Below are 21,448 nucleotides of genomic sequence, written 5' to 3'. Positions count from 1 at the left end.
ATGTACAATTCCTTCAGCCCTGCATCGTCAGTGATACTAGCAATGTCCTCAGATGAGGAATTAGTGATAGCAGAGGCAGGTGAAGAATTTGTAACAGTTGAAGCATTTGAACATCCAGGTGAAGAATTAGTAGATTCTCGTTCAATGCACTTTAAGCATGGAGGAACGAATTCTTCCTGAGAAGCGCTGATTTGTTGAGCTAGTAATGAATCGCGCTCCTTCTGAAGATCTTCATAACTCACTCTTAGCTTCTCAAGATCTTGCTTTCTTTGAAGAAATTCATAAGAAAGTTTTTCATGATCAGATAAGAGAGTGTTATGATGACTTTGAAGGTTATCAAACCTAGACTGAAGTCTCTGAAGATTTTCAGTCAGGGCTTTAGTGCGATCCATTTCTTCACCCAACATATCATCACTTTTGTCTAGCATTTTGAACCTTTTCAAAAGCCCTTTGTTGTTTTACAGCAATCTTAGCAAGTTTAGAGTAGCTGGGCTTGAGATCCTCATCAGATTCATTTTCACTAGATCCAGAGGAGGTGTATTTGAGTACCTTTGCACCTTTTTCCATGAAGCAATAGGTGGGAACGTAGTCATCATTATCTTCATCAGGCTTGTCAGTGGGGTCAATTTCTTCAGTGTTGAAGATGGACTTGCTAACGAAAGCAGTAGTGAAGGCCAGACTCGCCACACCAGATTCGGATTCTTCAGACGCCTCCTCTTCCTCATGTTCCTCAGATTCAGCTTCAGAGTCCATTTCCTTGCCAATGAATGCCCGAGCCTTCTTGGAGCTGCTCTTCTTGTGAGATGAAGACTTCGAGGATTTTGATGATGAAGATTTTGACGATTTCTTCTTCTTCTTCGCATCATCAGAACTGTAATCCTTGTATTTCTTCTTCTTCAATTCCTTTTCCCACTGAGGACAATCTTGAATATAATGACCAGGTTTCTTGCATTTGTGGCACATCCTTCTCTTATAGTCACTTGATGAGGAATCACTGCTTCTTGAGGATTTTCCAAAGCGACCACGTCTTGAGAACTTCTGGAATTTCTTCACGAGCAGTGCTAGCTCCTGGCTCAATTCTTCAGGATCACCAAGGCTACTACCAGAATCCTCATATTCAGACTCAGACACAACCTTGGCCTTCAGGGCACGTGGTTTGCCATAGCTCAAACCATAGAGATCTCTCTTTTCAGCAAGCTGGAACTCGTGAGTATTTAGCCTTTCGAGGATATCGGCAGGATCAAGAGACTTGTAGTCAGCCCGTTCTTGTATCATCAGACCCAGAGTATCAAATGAGGAATCAAGCGATCTCAACAGTTTCTTCACCACCTCATGGTCAGTGATGTCAGTGGCACCGAGGGCTTGAAGCTCATTTGAGATGTCAGTGAGGCGATCAAAGGTTTGTTGGACATTTTCATTGTCGAGTCTTTTGAAGCGGTTGAAGAGATTCCGAAGAACATCAACTTGAGAGTCACGCTGAGTTGAGACTCCTTCATTCACTTTGGACAGCCTATCCCAGATAAGCTTAGCAGTTTCCAAAGCACTCACTCTTCCATACTGTCCTTTACTCAGATGACCACATATGATATTCTTCGCTTGAGAATCGAGTTGCTTGAATCTCTTCACATCGGTAGCATTCAGTGAGGGTGAGACAGAGGGAACACCATTTTCCACAACATACCAGAGATCATTGTCAATTGCCTCGAGATGCATTCGCATCTTGTTTTTCCAGTAGGGGTAGTCCGTCCCATCAAAGGTAGGACACCTAGCCGAGACCTTGATCATACTTGCGGTCGACATAACTAAAACTCCAGGCGGTTAAACCAAAATCACACAGAACAAGGGAGTACCTAGCTCTGATACCAATTGAAAGTGCGTTATGTCGACTAGAGGGGGGGTGAATAGGCGATTTTTATGAATTCTTCACTAAGGAATTTGCCGGTGAGGAAATTCCTTAGCGAAGAACTATTAGCAGCGGAATAAGTACTCAAAAGTAAGCATAACAGAATACAAGCATGGTCATCATGATGAAATGAAGACCAGCAGAGAGTACAGAAAGCGTAATCACATGATAACACAAGATGAAGACAAACAGACTGAAGAAATTGAACTGAGGAAATTGAGAAAGTCTTCAGTCAAAGTCTTCAAACACAGATATGAACAAACACTCAACACAGTAATGAGGAAATGAAAGGGTTGAGGAAATAGAACCAGTTAGGTTGGTGAAGACAATGATTTGGTAGACCAGTTCCAACTGCTGTCTCAGTTGTACGTCTGGTTGGAGCGGCTGAGTATTTAAACTCGAGGACACACAGTCCCGGACACCCAGTCGCTGAGCACGCAGCTCAGGACACCCAGTCCTCATTGTATTCTCCTTGAACTAAGATCACACAGATCTTGTCCAATCACTCGTGGTAAGTCTTCATGCGACTTCCAAACCTTCACAAACTTGGTCACTCGGCGATCCACAATTCCTCTTGGATGCTCTAGACCTTGACGCCTAACCGTCTGGAAGAAGCACAGTCTTCAAAGGTAACAAGCGTCGGATCCACGCAGGATCAATTTCTTCAGTGATGCTCAATCACTTTGGGTTTGTAGGGGTTTGGTTTTGGGTTTTCCTCACTCGATGATTTTCGCTCAAAGTCCTCGGAGGATGGGTTGCTCTCAAATGACAAGTGTCAAGTTCTCTCGTTGCAGCCAACCAGCTAGTGGTTGTAGGGGGCGGCTATTTATAGCCTAGGGAGCAGCCCGACATGATAAGACATAAATGCCCTTCAATGATATGACCGTTAGGTGGATAAGATATTTTGGGACAGCTGGCGCGCAGCACAGCAACGGTCGGAAATTTGACTCTCAAATTCCTCAGGGCTATCATGTTCCTCACTGTGTAGGTAATTCGCACTGACGAATTCCTAACTCCTCAGTCAAAACAAATTCATCAGCGACCAGAAGAAATTCGTCTCTGTCACTGAAGAAAGTGACTGAACTGTACGAGATTTCCAAAGGCTTCACTCGAAGGGATTGGTAGGTGTAGGATTTTGAGTTGAGCATCACATGGAAATTTTTCCTTAGTATTTCCTCGACCCCCTTTAACAGTACGGTGTTTCCTATGACTCAAGAAGGAGAAAATGAAACTACGAAAACAAAAGTCTTCACGCTTCATGTTCCACAAATGAATACCAAGTCTTCAAGGTCACACCAATTTCTTCACTTTCAAAGTCTTCAAAAAGTCTTCAGAATATCAAAGTCTTCAGTTGAAGAACTTCATTTTGGGGGTCGACTTTCTCTGTAAATATCAAACTCCTCATAGACTTATAGACCTGTGTACACTCACAAACGCATTAGTCCCTTAACCTATAAGTCTTCAATACACCAAAATCACTAAGGGGCACTAGATGCACTTACAACGATTTCCGGAGTTTTCTTGGTTATGTGTTGACGGATGGATATATCTTGGATGTAGGTATTGTTAGTTTGGGTGAGATATATTGCTTACCCTGTATCCCCAACACCAGATTGCATAAATCAGAAAGTTTCGGGAGTTTATAGGTGGGAATTCAAGTAGCTCCTAGAATATCTTTCCGACAGATGCATGATATGGGATTGGGTAAATCTCTATCATATGTATTTGTTCCGGCTTATTCTGCAAGCCAAATCCTTTGTTTTGTTTTATTTGTGGTATTCGAGTTGCTTCGAAGTCAAATGTGGAATCCATACCTTCCCTAAACGGTGTTCTCATATTGCTATGTGAATACTAATCCTTCGTGATCATCGAGGTCGTCATGTTAATTCTTTTCCAACCGGCGTGCTTCTCTTCAAGTGGATCCGATCATTTCAATATTTGCGAGATCAATTCTAAGTTTTCTCAACGGTGTTTGTTTCATCCGTCCCCAAGTTGCCTTTGTTTTCCCACCCTCCCACCCTTTTTCTTCAAGGACTCAAATTTCTTAATCAAGTATCCTTTTATTGATGGGAAGTCTCAACATTCTTTTTTGTCAATGTTCTTATCCTTGTTTTCCCATGAAGATGCTCGACAGTTTCAAGTTCATCATCCTTCATTGTTGTTTCTTCTCCGGTGGATCCAATCCAAGCTTTCGATATTCATCATATTCCTTTCCTCGTTTCTAATGCTTTCTCATGTCAGTGCACCTCTTAATTGTTCACCTCTCTCTATTCTTATCCGGAGTGCTCAAGATATCTTAGAAGAATCATGTTTCCATTCTTAATCCGTTCGAGTTACTTCAAGGTTTTTCTCTTTTCAAGCCATTTAATTCTACCGGTGCAATCTCTATTTCAAGTAATCCTTCAACGATGTTTCTTTCGAGTGGGCCCTAACGCACATGTTTTTTTCCCAGGATCTTACCTGACTCTTCTAGTTATTCCGGAGCTATTCCCAAATTCTTTTCAGAGTGTGACGTAAGAATGAATTTTCATCAGTCATATCCCTTCTCCAAGATCGTTTTCAAAATATTTTCATTGTTGCTTCATCATTTCTATTCTTCTTTGTTCCGAAGTGCCTCAACAATTTTGGTGGTTCTCGTCATCATTCTCATCATGTGAAGACCGAAGAAGTGTTTCCTCTAAATCTTGGTCCATTCTCTTGAAGATTCATGGTTCTAGCTTCATGCTATCCTCATAATTGTTTTGATTGTGAGAATTCTTTTCTTACCATCCGGGGCATTTCGTGAGTTCTTTCCATTTTATTCCTATGAAGGCCATCATTTCGGGTTTATTCATTCTCAACTTTTAGCTCTTCTTCTCCATATTCTTCCAGTGCATTGCTCAAATATCCTCTAATTAGTTCATGATCTCTTCGTTCTCATGTATCTAAATCCCCTCAAGTATCTTCTTTCGTTTTCTAATTCTTCTCGTTGAATTGTACCTTTGCTACTTTCATTTTCAATTCTTACGGTGGTTCGTTCAAGAATTCACTTCCTTCATTATCTTATCAATTCATTCGTTGTTTTCAAATCCTACCGGTGGATCATTGAAGACTTTTCTCAAGTTTGCGCTATATCTCTCTTAATTCTTTCTACGAGAATAAGTAGTATGCCAAATCCGTTGCTTGTCATCAATTTAAATTGGTGAAGGATTTGCATAACGTAATTCTTATTATTGTTTCATCCAAGTAATCTAGTTTCTTCTTTCCAGAGTTGTTCATCATGTCATTTTCTCGGTTCTAGATGCTTCATCTTTTCTTTTCCGGAGTTCCAAGTTTTGCGCATTATCGTTGCGAAGCTCCATCTAAATCAATGCAAGGCGTTAGTCTTATTCTTTTCATCCTTCATTCCTATCTCACCGTCCTTTTATTACCGGAGTTCTCCATGGAGGCTCTACATGGTGGTTCATCAAGGATTACTTTCATTCTTCAATTGTTCTTCAAGATTTTTCTTGGAGTTATGATCCGCCAAGCTATACTCAAATAAACATGGTGCCCAATACATGTTTTTCCTGAGGAGTTCAAGTATTCTTCTTCTTGCATTTCGAAGTGCAATTCCTTCTACCTTATCTTCGAGATGGCGTTATATCATTCTTGGCAATTTCCATTCATGTTTCATGAGTCACATGTTGTCAATAATGAGGTATTTTAAATCCATCAATCTCTTCTTTGGAGTTATCTTGGTATAGATTTCACCTAAAGCCTTCCATTGGGAATGTTGCTATTTGTGGTGCTTATCAATGATCCAAGTTATCTCTTTATCATCTTGGTGGAAGAAGTGTTCATCTCTTCGTCGATCTAAAGCAAGCAGTTGTTTCCTTTAGTGGTCGGTTTTCACCTCAAGTGTTGAGATGTTTCAATAAGCCCACTACAAGCTTATTCGTTTCGTTGTTAGTTTTCCAACAACTCCGTTCTAACCTTCTTGGAAGGGTGCTTTCCAAGATCATTTGTGGCAGACGTTGGCATTTTCTTCTCCATTCTTTTATTCCAATGATCTATCTTCTATTCTTTCTTCCGGAGGCATGGTGATGTTGCTCTCTTCACTCATCATCTCGAATTGAGAGGATCGTGTTCTTTTCATCTTATCCATTTAACCGGAGTGTTGTGTCATCTCTTCAAGTTCTTTTCATCTTATCAAGTTTTCCTTCTTCTTTCAGTCGGAGTGCAACCCAAATTATATCAATCTTATCCCTTCTCTATCAAGTTTTAACTGGAGTGGTTTCAATACCTATCTTATCACTAAACCTCTTGGCTCTCGTTGTACTCCTTGTTCCTCTTTTCTAACGGATTGTTTGCAATCTCGTTCATCTCTGTTGTACTCTTTCTTTTAAATTGCTCAACCTCTCAAGGTTTGTGGTTTCACTCGTTCGTCAAAGAAGCAACTTAGTTTACCTCTTATCTTCCTCTTCCTTTTCCCTCCGGTGCCATCCTAGATCTCGGGACGAGATCCTCTCGTAGTGGTGGAGTGTGGTAACGCCCCGAGACCGATGTTTCAGTTGCCCTTCCTTTTGTTTTAGTTATTGACGTGTGTTCATTATGTTTGTTGCATTATCATAATTGTTTTGCATATTTCATTCATATATGTTATGCCATGACCTTGTTGAGTGCCTTGTCATTTTTCCTTCTTGCATCATGTTCATCTTATATTATATTGCATTGCTCCATCCTTGCTTTGTTCTATGTTTCATGATATTGCATATGTCATTTTATTGCATTTGCATCATGAGAATCATGCCTTGGTTTGCATCTTGAAATCTTGTTGTGTGATCTTCTGTGACCCCCCTTTCTTCTTATCTCCATCTCACTCATGCAACATGCTCATACCAGCGACCATTCATCAAGTTCACCCAAGTTTCTATTCCATTCAAACTTCTCCTTTCTTCTTTATTACATTTATTTTCATGTGACATTTTCCTTGTCCAGAAAATGTTCCTTCTTTTCCTGCAAACCCTACACCTTGCCGTTAACCCCTCTGTCAATTTTCAGCTCTTTTGGACTTGATTTGGTTGGAATCAAAATTGCCTCAAGTTTGAATTTAGTTCAAACTTGCGATAATTTTCTTTCTCTAAAAATGCCCAAACCAATTATTTCAATTAGTGCATAATTCCAGCGTCATGGGGATATTCTTATATCTCTCATACACCCCTCTCCTATCCCCCTGTGCATTTGCTCTTTTGTTTTTCTATTTTGAAGAAATAGAAAACAACAGCAGCAGGAGCAGCCCAGCGCAGCAGCAGCCCGGCCCAGCTTCAGCGCACCCGCAGCAGCCCTCCTAGCCCACCAGATCCTTTTTCCACCTGAGACTCACGTACCCCTCTCTCTCACCCGTCCCACGTAGCCTATCTAGACCCACGCGTCAGTGGCTGATATGTAGCACTCACCCACCTTTCTCCTACCTCTCCCCACTCCTTTACACGCACGCCATGGCCACGGTGGCCGAGCCAGCAGAGCCCACATCCCTATTTAACCCCTCTTGGCGTCCGAGCCCTCCTAGGGTTTCCCTCTTCCCCTCTCGCCGCCGCCACCTCTTTCCCTTCACCTGTTTCTCCTTCTTCCTCAAGAGCCAGAGAACAGAGAGTACCACCGAGAGCTTCGTCGTTGCCTACGTGGTCGGAGGCCACCACAGTCGTCTCCGGCATGTCCATCTTCTTCCTCGACGTCGACTACATCCGTTCAGACTTCTTCCCCGCCCTAGGTCGCCTCCACTACGTCGTCGTCGCCTTCGTCTTCTTCACAGACAGCAAGTCCACCCGAGTTCCTCGCCTTCTCTCCGTTGATATTCTGCGTCCCCGGCCGCATCCTCATGTCAAAGGTATACTAGGTATACCCAACTCCAACCCTGCTCTTTTCCATCGCGATTAGATCGCCGGAGTCGTCGCTAGATCCATGCCATCTTCGTGTTCTCGGTGCTCTGGCGAGTTCTGAATTTTGTTGCGTAGTTGCAGTAGTCGCCGTGGTTCCTCGAGCTTCGCCCCACTCTGGATCCTCTCTCGCACACGCCGCCTCGTCGTGCCACTCCCTGCTCAACCCTCTCTGTTCGCGCTCGCACACGCAAGACCGAAGTGCTGCATGCGCAGCAGCCGCGGAACACCACCCGCGCGGCTTCGGTCGTCGCTGTCTCCATGTCCGAGACGGGCTCCTGCTCGTGCATGGACACCCGCACACATGCAGTCTGCGACCCACGCTCTCGCAGCTGCTCCGCTTGCACACCCTCAGGGACTTGTCCAGCCCCTGCCTAGCTGTTGCTCGCCGCGCCTCGCCGCACACCCGCACACGGCATCATTCTTCCAGCCGGAAACCATGGCCAGCCAGGCTTGGCCTCGCACAAGCACCCACACCCTCACGTCATTGCTCCACCACAGGCACCCTGGCACGTTTTCGCACCCCCGCCGGTCCTCTGCAACCACAACAGGGGTTGCTGCTGGCTCCCGTCGCCGGTGAGTCCCCGTGCTCGCGCTTCAGTTTTGGGTCCTGGTCGCGATGCGTATATGTGTTATGTCCAGCCGATCTCCCTTTGCATCACGAACACGTTGCTAGCCTAGTGGCTAGTGCAGCCACTATCCATCCGAGAGGTTCTGGGTTCGATCGCAGGTTCTCCCCGTTTTCTTTTTTCCCCTTGGTTCTCTGTTTTACATCGAGCCACCACCCACAGCCACCTGGGCCCGTTTCCACCTCTGGGCCGCTGCACTCTAGTGCTTCTGGTCCGGGCATATTTTTTTTTACCAGTCTGTGTATTTTAGCATTTTTCCAATGCATTCGTATTTGCAGAAAACGCCCCTGTTTTGTATTGTTAATAACTAATTATGCATGCATCCAAATTAAACAAACTATATATGTAAAATGCTTAGAATTTTGTGTAGATTAATAATATGCCACTTTCATCCATGTCTAAAATGTTTAAAATGCTATTTGTTTAAATTTGCTCAAATGCCATGTTAAAATGATTTATTTCATAACTAAATAACCGTAGCTCGGATTTAAATGTTGTTTATATGTAAATGGGGTGGGAAAATGCCTAGTTTAACATGGTGGAATTGTTTTGCATGTTTAACAACTCTAAAATGTGGTTTAGGGCAGAACAGTACCAAATTCATAAATCGCATATGGGGATTTTCCGGAATTGTTGATTGTTATTCCGGCCTCATTTAAACTTGTCTAGATAGGTAGTTTTTCATATGCTTCACCCCTTGCCATGTTTAATAACATTTAATGTTGTTGGGTACATAAACGAGAGCGAACTAAATAAATGGATGTGGTGTTTCGTCGATATGCAACTCGTTGCATATTGAGCTCCACTTAACTTGTAGTATTGTTTGTTGCACTTTGCCATACCATGCCTCATTAAACCGGACATGCATCATACTTGTTTGTGCATCATGCCATGTTTATGTTTGTGCATTTACCATGTTGTTTGATTCTTTTCGGTTTGCTTCTCTCGTTAGCTTCAGTTTCGTTCTGGAGTTGTGAGGATTAGTTTGACTACGTCCGTTCGTCTTCTTCGTGGACTCGTTCTTCTTCCTAGCGGGATTTCAGGCAAGATGACCACTACCCTGGATCTCACTACTATCATTGCTATGCTAGTTGCTTTGTTCTATCGCTTTGCTGCGCTACCTATCTTTTGCTCTTCAAGCCTCCCAAATTGCCATGTCAGCCTCTAACCTTTTCACCCTTCCTAGCAAACCGTTGCTTGGCTATGTTACCGGTTTTGCTCAGCCCCGCTTATAGCGTTGTTAGTTGCATGTGAAGTTGAAGATTGCTCCATGGTGGACAGGATTATGTTGGGATATCACAATATCTCTTATTTAATTAATGCATCTATATACTTGGTAAAGGGTGGAAGGCTCGGCCTTATGCCTGGTGTTTTGTTCCACTCTTGCCGCCCTAGTTTCCATCATACCGGTATTATGTTCCCGGATTTTGCGTTCCTTACGTGGTTGGGTGATTTATGGGACCCCCTTGACAGTTCGCTTTGAATAAAACTCCTCCAGCAAGGCCCAACCTTGGTTTTACCATTTGCCTCACCACCACCTATTACCTTTCCCTTGGGTCGGCCAACCCGAGGGTCACCTTTATTTTAGCCCCCCCGGGGCTTCTCTAAGTGCTGGTCCGAACCAGAGCCCTTTGCAGCGCCCCCTTAGGGAAAACTTGAGGTCTGGTTTTAGTTGTACGGATTGCTCATCCGGTGTTGCCCTGAGAACGAGATATGTGCAGCTCCTATCGGGATTGTCGGCGCATCGGGCGGTCTTGCTGGTCTTGTTTTACCATTGTCGAAATGTCTTGTAAACCGGGATTCCGAGACTGATCGGGTCTTCCTGGGAGAAGGAATATCCTTCGTTGATCGCGAGAGCTTATCATGGGCTAAGTTGGGACACCCTTGCAGGGTATAAACTTTCGAGAGCCGTGCCCGCGGTTATGTGGCAGATGGGAATTTGTTAATGTCTGGTTGTAGATAACTTGACACCAGATCCGAATTAAAACGCATCAACCGTGTGTGTAGCCGTGATGGTCTCTTTTCGGCGGAGTCCGGGAAGTGAACACGGTCTTTGGGTTATGTTTGACGTAAGTAGGAGTTCAGGATCACCTCTTGATCATTGCTAGCTTCACGACCGTTCCGTTGTTTCTCTTCTTGCTCTCATTTGCGTATGTTAGCCACCATATATGCTTAGTCGCTGCTGCAACCTCACCACTTTACCCCTTCCTTTCCCATTAAGCTTTGCTAGTCTTGATACCCATGGTAATGGGATTGCTGAGTCCTCGTGGCTCACAGATTACTACACCAACAGTTGTAGGTACAGGTTATGCAATGATCATGACGCGAGAGCGATGTTAACTTGTTTTGGAGTTCTTCTTTTGCTTCTTCTTCGATCAGGGGATAGGTTCCAGGTCGGCAGCCTGGGCTAGCAGGGTGGATGTCGTTTGAGTTTCTGTTTGTGTTTCATCCGTAGTCGGATGATATTCTTATGTAAGATGATGTTGTATTCGTGTGGCATTGTATGCCTTATGTATGTATCCCTATGTATTATGTAATGCTGATGTAATGATATCCACCTTGCAAAAGCGTCTTTGAGATGCGCTTCTATCCTTGGTGGGACCTTCGAGTTCCTTTAGGATAGGGTCGCATCTTGGGCGTGACAGCGAGAAGTTGAATTCAACCTCATTTGAATTGCTTCCAATTCAAAAGGGTTCGGACTAGGGCTAGGATTTAGAAGTGCCCAAAAATGTTGAGAATTTAGAAAGAGCCTCGATAGATGGGAAAAGAATTATAGGCAAGGTTAGGGTGTCAAAACTCGAAGAAGGAAAGGCCAAGGGATTTAACATGCATGTGTGTTGTGTTAACTTCCAAATTGATGGAATATTTTATATAGCTCCCTAATAATATTGAGAGACTTTGAATATGTTTTAAAGATAAATCACCATGTACATTTCCCTCAATTTAAATGGATCGAAGATCCATGCAATTTATTTAGTTGAGTTTTATGAAAACATGCGGATGTAGTGCTCATGATGCTATGAAATGAGATGCATGACATGAACAAAATGCAAAACAAAAGACAAAAACCCAACCATGAAGGAAATATCAAATCACATAGACGGAAAAGGCAAGAGTTTGAGTTACATTTATAGAAAGTTACATCCGGGGCGTTACAACACTCCACCACTACAAGAGGATCTCGTCCCAACATCTAGGATAGCACCGGAGAAAATCGGAAGAGGAAGAGGTAAAACAAAGTTGCTTCTTCGACAAATGAGTAAAACCAAAGAACCTTGAGAGGTTGGAAAATTGAAAGAAAGAACACAACGGAGTTGAACACAATTGAGAGCACTGCGGTAGAAAATAGAAACAAGGAACACCATGTGAACCTTGGAGGTTGCAAAGCTATGAATGACGAGTACAATGGACAAGAAAGAATTGAGACCACTCTGGTTGAAACAAGATAAACAAGGAACAAGGAAGATCAAATTCGGACAGCACTCCAGTTAAAAAGAGATGCAAGACTTGATAAGATGAAAAGAACTTGAAGAGATGACACAACACTCTGGTTAAATGGATAAGCAAGAAAATAACATGAACTTGACAAAATGAGGTGATGGATGAAGAGCACAACATCACAATGCCTCCGAAAGAAATGAAAGAATGGAATGGAATGAACGGAGGAAAACTTGATCTTGAAAGAGCATGCTTACAGGAAATGCTAGAAAGGAGTTGTTGGATTATCAACAATGAAAGGATAAGCTTGTTGTGGGCTTATGGAAAACATCTCAAAATTATGAGGTGACAACCGGCCACTAGCGGAAACAATTGCTTGCTTGAGATCAACGAAGAGATGAAAACTGCTTTCACCGAGAGGATAGGAGAAAACTTGGATCATTGATAAGCACCACAATAGCAACATTCCTTAGGGAATGCTTTAGGTGAAATATAACCCAAGATAACTCCAACAACGAGGTTGATGGCTGAAAAGATCTCTTGAACAAAGAGAAAATGATGGATTTAAATATGTCACTCTTGAAAACTTGTGAATCATGAAACGCGAAGGGAAATTATCAAGAATGACATAACACCATCTCAAAAGATAAGATAGAGATAATTGCACTTCGGAATGCAAGATGAAGAATACTTGAACTCCCCAAAACAAAATGTGTGTTGAACACCATGTTTATTTTAGAGTATAGCTTGCGGGTGTCGGTGTAAAAACTGGCGGATCTCGGGTAGGGGGTCCCGAACTGTGCGTCTAGGCGGATGGTAACAGGAGACAAGGGACACGATGTTTTTACCCAGGTTCGGGACCTCTCGATGGAGGTAAAACCCTACCCCTGCTTGATTGATATTGATGATATGGGTAGTACAAGAGTGGATCTACCACGAGATCAAGGAGGCTAAACCCTAGAAGCTAGCCTATGGTATGATTGTTGTAATGGTTGTCCGTCCTACGGACTAAAACCCTCCGGCTTATATAGACACCGGTGAGGGCTAGGGTTACACAGAGTCGGTTACAATGGTAGGAGATCTACATATCCGTATTGCCAAGCTTGCCTTCCACGCCAAGGAAAGTCCCATCCGGACACGGGACGAGGTCTTCAATCTTGTATCTTCATAGTCTTGGAGTCCGGCCGATGATGATAGTTCAGCTATCCGGACACCCCCTAGTCCAGGATTCCCTCAGTAGCCCCTGAACTAGGCTTCAATGACGATGAGTCCGACGCGCATGTTGTCTTCGGCATTGCAAGGCGGGTTCCTCCTCCGAATAATTCATAGAAGATTGTGAACACTAGGATAATGTCCAGCTCTGTAAAATAAATTCCACATACCACCGTAGAGAGAATAATATTTACACAAGGTCAATCTGCTGACGTATTTGGTGGCGTGACGTCACACCACTACCAAGCCTTTACTTGAATTGTTTTTATTATACCACCTCAGCGCGTTTAGCAAAGCGGTTTCCTTGGCACGTCTTGTCGAAGCAGAGATCATGTTCCCCTTATTCCGGGATTCCCATCAATACGGACGTGGGTAACCCAACTGCGCCATTGATTGCGGTGCTTGGGAGATAAGCTAGTTTTACCAGGCCGGTGGGGACGCATAGTCTTCATCCGCCCATATATAAGGGGATAAGGATCCACCTTTTTTACCTACGCCTTCTTCCTCCTTTGCTTATCCATCTCCGCGCACTCAAGATCCAGCGCCCAAGTCCGCACATCTCACCTCAACCTTCTCCAGCCATGTCCGGAGCGGGAGGCAAGTGGATGGCCTCCTCCGTTACGGAGGGGCACATCGAGAAGCTGCGCGGCGCCGGATACCTGTCCAGCGACATCGCGCACTGGCTGCCCGATGAGGGGCAACTCATCCCCACCCCCAGGCCCCATGAGAGGGTCGTATTTCTTCCCCACTTCCTCCGCGGACTGTACTACTACGGCATGGACTTCCACGATCTGGCGCCAAACTTCATCCTCAACATCTCGGCGTTTATCATCGTGTGCGAGGCCTTTCTCTGCATCCAGCCCCACTTCAGCTTGTGGCTAAAGACCTTCAATGTCAAGCCGAAGGTGGTGAAGGGCGTCCAAGCGGAGTGCGGAGGCGCCATGGTGGGCAAAATGCCCAACGTCACTTGGCTTGAGGGTGCCTTCGTGGAATCCATCAAAGGGTGGCAATCGGGGTGGTTCTACATCACCGAGCCGCGCGACCCTAAATGGGCGGCGGCCCCCGAGTTCATATCTGGTATCCCCATGCAGCTCACCTCCTGGAAAGAGAAGGGCTTGCTATGGGGTAGTTCGGAGGAGCTGACCGGACTCCAGTCCTGTCTCTAGACCCTGGTGAACAAGAAGCTTAAACTTGTCAACGTGATCCAGGTCATGCTCGTCCGCCGGATTCTCCCCTGCCAGCAATGGGCCTTCAATTTGGGGGAGTTTGATCCGGCACAGCACCGGACCCTGAGCGGGCTCTTTGACACAACGTACAAAGCTGCTTGGAGGGTGCTATTCAAGGGCGGAGAAGCCCCGCATCCGCAACTGAAGATCGCGGATTCAGCACGCAGTGCCCGGCCGGCGAGGTAAGCTATGTTATCCTTTATGGGATACTCATTTCATTCATAGTTTGACTCTATGTGGGATCTAAACTCCCAACGCCTTTAAGGACTGGCAGAAGACGTCCGGACAGGTTAACTGTCCGGCTCCCCTTCCAGAAGACCCAGCGGACACCCATTTGACAGGGCTGCTGGTCCCGACACTTTACGTGGTGCCGGAGAAGAAGGCCAAGAAGAAAGCCACGTGAACCCGAAGGAGTTCCCGGCGCCAGGTGGTATCGGACTCATCGTCCGATGACTCCGAGGCGGACTCCTCCTCCTCCGAGGAGGAGAAAGATGCCTCTTCCCCAGCGGGGGGAGAGAAGAAGAGGAAGGCCTCCCCAACGAGGGCGACCGAAGGGTCCAAGAAAGGACGGACCCTTCCCCCGGACTGCTCCGCCAACGCCGACGACGGCGACGAGGAGTGGCCCTCAAGGGCCAAGCCCCTGGCAAGATCATAAGTGTCCGGATTCCTGGATGATTCATAATTTCTCGTTTTGCCACGTGGTGTCCTTCTAATGCCGCATACAACCCGTAGTGCGGCCAAGGACGATCTTCCCGCTTCGTCGAGCGGGTCCTTGGCTACGTCGGATATGGATTCCCTTCCGACCGCCTCCACCCCTCGTGACACTGATGACGCCGAGGTGGGGTCCTAGGAGGGGACCCTCCAGGAGGGGGAGGCTCCGGAGGTGCCACAGGGCAACCTCCCGGACTCCGCGCTGGAACCTACAGTGGTTCTGGAGTTCGGCAGGTGGCCCCTTCGTAAGAAGGGCAAGACTGTGACACCGGCGGCCTTTGTCCAACCGGAGGCGCCGGATAACTTGTTGGAGGCGCTCCACGGCGCTTCCATCGAGGAAGAACACCGCACTATCATGAGTTCGGTGATTCAGAAGGTTCAGCTCGCCAAGAGCGGGCTGACCGAAGCCTGCAGCAACCTTCTAACAGGCTTTGAGGTAAGAAATTTAAAATATGTAATATAATACCACATAGACAGTAGCCCCTGATGCTCGGTTCGGTGTTCGGAAAGAAAAGCCGGACTGAGGATCTAAAAAGATATACGCAGGAGGTCTAAGAAATATGTCAATATGGAATTGCAGGCTGCGCTGCTGACCTCTGCCGCACTGACTACGGAGGTCGATGCTTTGAAGCAGAACCTCGAGCGGTCCGAGAGCGAGCTCGGCCGTGCCAAGAAGCAACTCGAGGACAAGGAAGGTGAATAACACCGTATTAAATTTGTACCTTACAGAAAAGGATTTTGGTTGCAAGAGAAATAACAAGGATAACGTGGGTACTCCAGGGGCCACGAATGAGGTGGTGACCCTGAAGGAGGCCGTGTCTGTGCCCGAACACAATGCGGCTGCGGAACGAGCCGAGCGCGAGAAGCAGGAGGCACGGGTGGCGAAGGTGCAGCAAGAGCTCCAGGCTCTCGTGGAAAAGCATGAGAGTTTGGAGCGCGACTCAAAGGCTCGAGAGTCCGAGCTTGCACCGGCTCTTGTGAGTGCCAAAGCCGCTAAGGCCGAAGCCCACAAGGCCCTCCAGGAAATCGAGGCGGTGAAGAAAATAGCGGCGGGTAAGGCATTTTTCATGCAAAGCAAGCATGTGAACATGAATTACCTGTTACTTACCCGAATTCGGAGCTCTCCAGGAGCGTTCGTAGATCTGCCTCGTAGCGTCTCCGATGCTGCCGCTTTCTACCGGGCCGAGGAGGGGAGCTCGACGGAGAAGGTCTTCTGGTCTCAGTATGCTGAGGCCGGACATCCGGTGCCCCTTAGCGACCAGCTGAAGCAGCTGGTCGAGCTCCACAAGGTAGCCGAACAGGCCATGAAGGGCCTCATAGTTCAGCTGTGGCCCAAGGAGGCCATGCCTGGGAGCTACTTCGGCCTGGTGCGGCGGCTGGTGGATGCGTGTCCCTGGGTGGAAGTCGTCAAGTAGTCCGCCTGCATTCAAGGTGCCCGTAGGGCCCTTGCCCGTGCGAAAGTGCATTGGGGCAGGATGGACGCTGAGAAGCTTCTGACGGACGCGCCGCCGGCGGGCAAGGAGTATCGCATGCCTGAAATGTATTATAAGAGTGTCCTGAAGGGTGCCCGCATGATTGCGGATGAGTGCTCCAAAGATGTAATATTTGAGTAGAATCGCATTATGTTATCCTGTGCGCTGAAAACTGTGTTCATATGCGCTAAGAAACGCTTTTTAATTTAAAATATTACCTTCTGTGCGGCCGTTTATCAAATCTGAGAGATGGCAAGTCGTTAGCTTCAGCCCCCATGCCACGAGTGCTGGGGTGTTCGGGATAAACTTGAGCGCTCTTGTTCCCATTGTTGGGTCCATCTACGGAGGCGCTCAACACAACGAACGAGGCAACCGGACTTATAATGCTTGAACACTCTCACTTAGTCATAGAATTCTATAATTTTAAATTTTGGCGAAGCCCCTAGTGTTCGGAAGACCGAGTTCGGGGCGCTATCCACGCCTGGGCCGGACAAAGCCGGTTCCTCGCTCTAAGCGGCATAAGTCTTTAGGGACTCGAAAAGACCTCTTGAACAGCGACCAGCTCTCGCCTTATCATGACAGTCAGTTTTAGCTTTCTCCACTGAGGCGCTCACCCAGCTCAACCGGGGCGCAATCGCAGTGGTTCTCCCAGTGCTACCTTAGCCGATAAAACGGAACGTAAGGTACCAAAACATGGGAGCCGGGCAAACCCAACTATTGACCCAAGACATGATTCGGAGCCGATGCATATAATGCTATAAGTTCGGGGTGCCGCACTTGTGAAAGTGTTCGGACTTGTCACACCATAATGCGGGGAACTTAAGCCCCTGGTGTATTCGGCCATACCAAAGTGTACGGATGCAAGATGTCATAAATGAACATATATGTAAGAAAGAAATGCAATTATAAGCGAAAAGCAATGCATTATTTATTCAAGGAATTCTGCGATGAATGCAGAACGATACAAATAGTGCGGTAAGCAATGAGAAGGCTATTAAACATGTCCCCCTCCAGGGGTAGGCTGCGGAATGGTGTATGAAAACGGATTTAATGCTCGTAATGGAGACCACATGAGTACTCATCGTAGCATTTCTTTTCCCCTGGCTGTTGCATCGTGTGTTCGGTAGGTCTACTACCGGACAGGGCCTCTGGTGAACGGAGTCTTGTGGGTAAGAAAAAAGAAAAAAAAAGAAAAAGAGCGCCACACTTGGGAGCCCCTGGTGTGGTTGAGCCGCACTCTGGGCCTGTCGTGATCATGCCCCTCCCCCTATGCCCATGGTATCGCCAGAGCGTAATGATGTATGCGAAGGACTAGTTTTGCAATTATGCAAGGGCTGGGGTTGGGGCCGCATTGCTACGCGTGCTCGGAACATGCCAGGTGGTCTTGCTGTAGGTTACTCCGGGCGCGTTTGGCCGTGTCCGGTCGCTTAACGGCCGGACTTGAAAATTGCCTTAAGAGGCTGCTCTGTACTTCTGCCGCGAGAGCCGTTGTGTGTTCCTCCGTTCGGAGGGAGCATTCAGTGTTTCCGTTGACCGTGATGACTCCTCGAGGGCCTGGCATCTTGAGCTTGAGGTATGCGTAGTGCGGCACCGCGTTGAACTTTGCAAACGCAGTTCGTCCGAGCAGAGCATGATAGCCGCTGCGGAACGGGACTATGTCGAAGATTAACTCCTCGCTTCGGAAGTTATCCGGGGATCCGAAGACCACTTCCAGTGTGACTGAGCCTGTACAATTGGCCTCTACACCTGGTATGACGCCTTTGAAGGTCGTCTTTGTAGGTTTAATCCTTGAGGGGTCTATGCCCATCTTGCGCACTGTATCCTGATAAAGCAGGTTCAGGCTGCTGCCGCCGTCCATCAGGACTCTGGTGAGGTGAAATCCATCGACGATTGGGTCTAAAACCAATGCGGCGAATCTGCCATGGCGAATACTGGTGGGGTGGTCCCTTCGATCGAAAGTGATCGGGCAAGAGGACCATGGATTGAACTTCGGGCCGACTGGCTCCATCGCATATACGTCCCTAAGTGCACGCTTCCGCTCCCTCTTGGGTATGTGGGTTGTGTATATCATGTTTACCGTCCGCACTTGTGGGGGAAACCCTTCTGTCCTCTATTGTTTCGGCGGCCGGGTCTCTTCCTCATCATCGCTATGCAGCCCCTTGTCATTGTTTTAGGCAATTAACTTGCCTGCCTGCTTAAATACCCAACAATCCTTGTTGGTGTGATTAGCTGGCTTTCTGGGGGTGCCATGTATCTGGCAAGAGCGGTCAAGTATTCGGTCCAAATTGGACGGGCCCGGAGTAGTTCTTTTGAATGGCTTTTTTCGCTGACTGGGTTTAGAGCCTCTGAATCCGGCGTTGACTGCCGTATCCTCAGTGTTGTCGCCGTTAACGCGGCGTTTGTTTTTGTTTCGATGAGACCTGTCATTGCGGTCCTTGGTATCTGGACTGCCAGAATTTTTGCTGAGGTTGTTACTGCGGGCTAGCCAGCTGTCCTCTCCCGCGCAAAAGCGGGTCATGAGTGATGTGAGGGCTGCCATGGATTTCGGATTTTCCTGTCCTAGGTGCCGGGCCAGCCACTCGTCGCGGATGTTATGTTTGAAGGCTGCGAGAGCCTCTGCATCCGGACAGTCGATGATTTGATTTTTCTTTGTTAAGAACCGTGTCCAGAACTGTCTGGCCGATTCGTCTGGCTGCTGAATTATGTGGCTTAGGTCATCGGCATCTGGTGGTCGCACATATGTGCCCTGGAAGTTGTCAAGGAATGCGGCTTCTAGGTCCTCCCAACACCCAATTGACTCTGCTGGCAAGCTGTTAAGCCAATGCCGAGCTGGTCCTTTAAGCTTGAGTGGGAGATATTTGATGGCGTGAAGATCGTCACCGCGGGCCATGTGGATATGAAGGAGATAGTCTTTGATCCAAACCGCGGGGTTTGTTGTGCCGTCGTAGGATTCAATGTTCACGGGTTTAAACCCTTCGGGGATTTGATGATCCATTACTTCATCTGTGAAGCATAGTGGGTGTGTGGCGCCTCTATATTGGGCAATATCACGACGTAGCTCAAGCGAGCTTTGTCTACTGTTTTCGGCCCGGCCGGAGTTGCTGTATCCGGCGCGACGGTAATCGTCGCGTATCGTGGGGCACCCACGTGATCCGTAGATCGATCTTGATTGTCTTGCCTTGTCCTCCAATATGTCTCGCAAGTCCGGCGCATTCCCCCGTGGCTTCGTACTTTTCGAGCGGTGCCGGGGTGCGGTCCTGGTGGAGGGCCTAGAGGCCTCTCTGTCGCGGCCATGAGGTGGTCGGTCTGCCGTATTGTGCACTGGTGATGAAGGTCTATATGCCTCCTCCTCTAATCGGGGGAGCAACTTGCGTTTTGGGTAGCTTTTGGAGGGGCGTTCGAGTTCATGCTCTTCGGCCGCGAGGACTTCGGTCCATCTGTCGGCCAGCATGTCTTGATCAGCTCGGAGCTGTTGCTGCTATTTCTTTAGGCTATTTGCTGTGGCCATAAGCCTGCGTTTAAAACGCTCTTGTTCGACAGGATCCTCAGGCACGACGAATTCGTCGTCGTCGAGGCTTGCCTCGTCTCCGGAGGGAGGTATGTAATTATCATCCTCTACCTCTTTGTCTGCCGCTCTCGGATGAGGGCTGGCTTCTCCATCCTCCTGTGCTGAATCTTGCTGGAGGGGGTTGTCTTCGGCACTCTCTGGGGTGTTATTATCTCCGGTGCCGGAATCTCCATTCTTGCTGTGGGGGGATTTAGAGCGGCGCCGCTGACGCAGGCGCTTTGGCTGTTTTTTGGAGGAGCCTTCCTCCGCTGCATCCTCGCCGTTCCCATCCTTTGGGGTGTCCACCATGTATATGTCGTATGACGAGGTGGTTTTCCAGTGCCCCGTAGGCGCTGGTTCTTGGTCGTGTCCGGCATCATCGTCCATACCGTCGATGTCTTCGGAGTCGTAATCTAGCATGTCGGTTAGATCGTCGACAGTGGCTACAAAGTGGGTGGTGGGTGGGCTTTGAATTTCTTCGTCGTCTGCATCCCAACCGTCCCGACCGCAGTCCGGCCAGGGCTCTCCTGATAACGAGAGATACTTTAGCGAATTCAGGATTTCGCCAAAGGGTGAGTGCTGAAAGATGTCCGCGGCGGTGAACTCCATGATCGGCGCCCAATCGGATTCAATTGGTAGGGGCGCAGGAGGTTCGGAGTCCGGCGAGGAGTCCGACACCTTGGAGTCATGAGCTTTATAAGGGACAAGGTCAGTATTCGACTCCATCGCTGAAGAGGTTGCAGCCCCCGAGCCGGTGTCTAGCCACCCGTCCTCGATCTGCGCGGTCGGCTCCGAACTAAGGGTCGGAGTGGACTCATGTGCGGCCTCCAAGGCACTGTCCGGAAGCAGAGCTAAATCATGCCCATCATGACAGTGCGGCGCGCTCGGCTGTGGCTCGAATCCGTCGAAGATCAAGTCTCCACGGATGTCAGCCGTGAAGTTTAGACTTCCAAATCTGACCTGACGGCCAGGGGCGTAGCTTTTGATCTGCTCCAGATGGCCAAGCGAATTGGCCCGCAGTGCAAAGCCGCCGAATACGAAGATCTGTCCGGGGAGAAAAGTCTCACCCTGGATTGCGTCATTGTTGATGATTGAAGGAGCCATCAAGCCTATCAGCGACGACACAGAGGAACTCTCAATGAAAGCACCAATGTCGGTGTCAAAACCGGCGGATCTCGGGTAGGGGGTCCTAAACTGTGCGTCTAGGCGGATGGTAATAGGAGACAAGGGACACGATGTTTTTACCCAGGTTCGGGCCCTCTCGATAGAGGTAAAACTCTACTCCTGCTTGATTGATATTGATGATATGGGTAGTACAAGAGTGGATCTACCACGAGATCAAGGAGGCTAAACCCTAGAAGCTAGCCTATGGTATGATTGTTGTAATGGTTGTCCGTCCTACGGACTAAAACC

This window comes from Triticum dicoccoides, chromosome 4B (assembly GCF_002162155.2).
Source record: "Triticum dicoccoides isolate Atlit2015 ecotype Zavitan chromosome 4B, WEW_v2.0, whole genome shotgun sequence".
NCBI lineage: Eukaryota > Viridiplantae > Streptophyta > Magnoliopsida > Poales > Poaceae > Triticum > Triticum dicoccoides.
The sequence above is the reverse complement of the archived record's forward strand: the minus strand, read 5'-3'. Positions refer to the sequence as shown.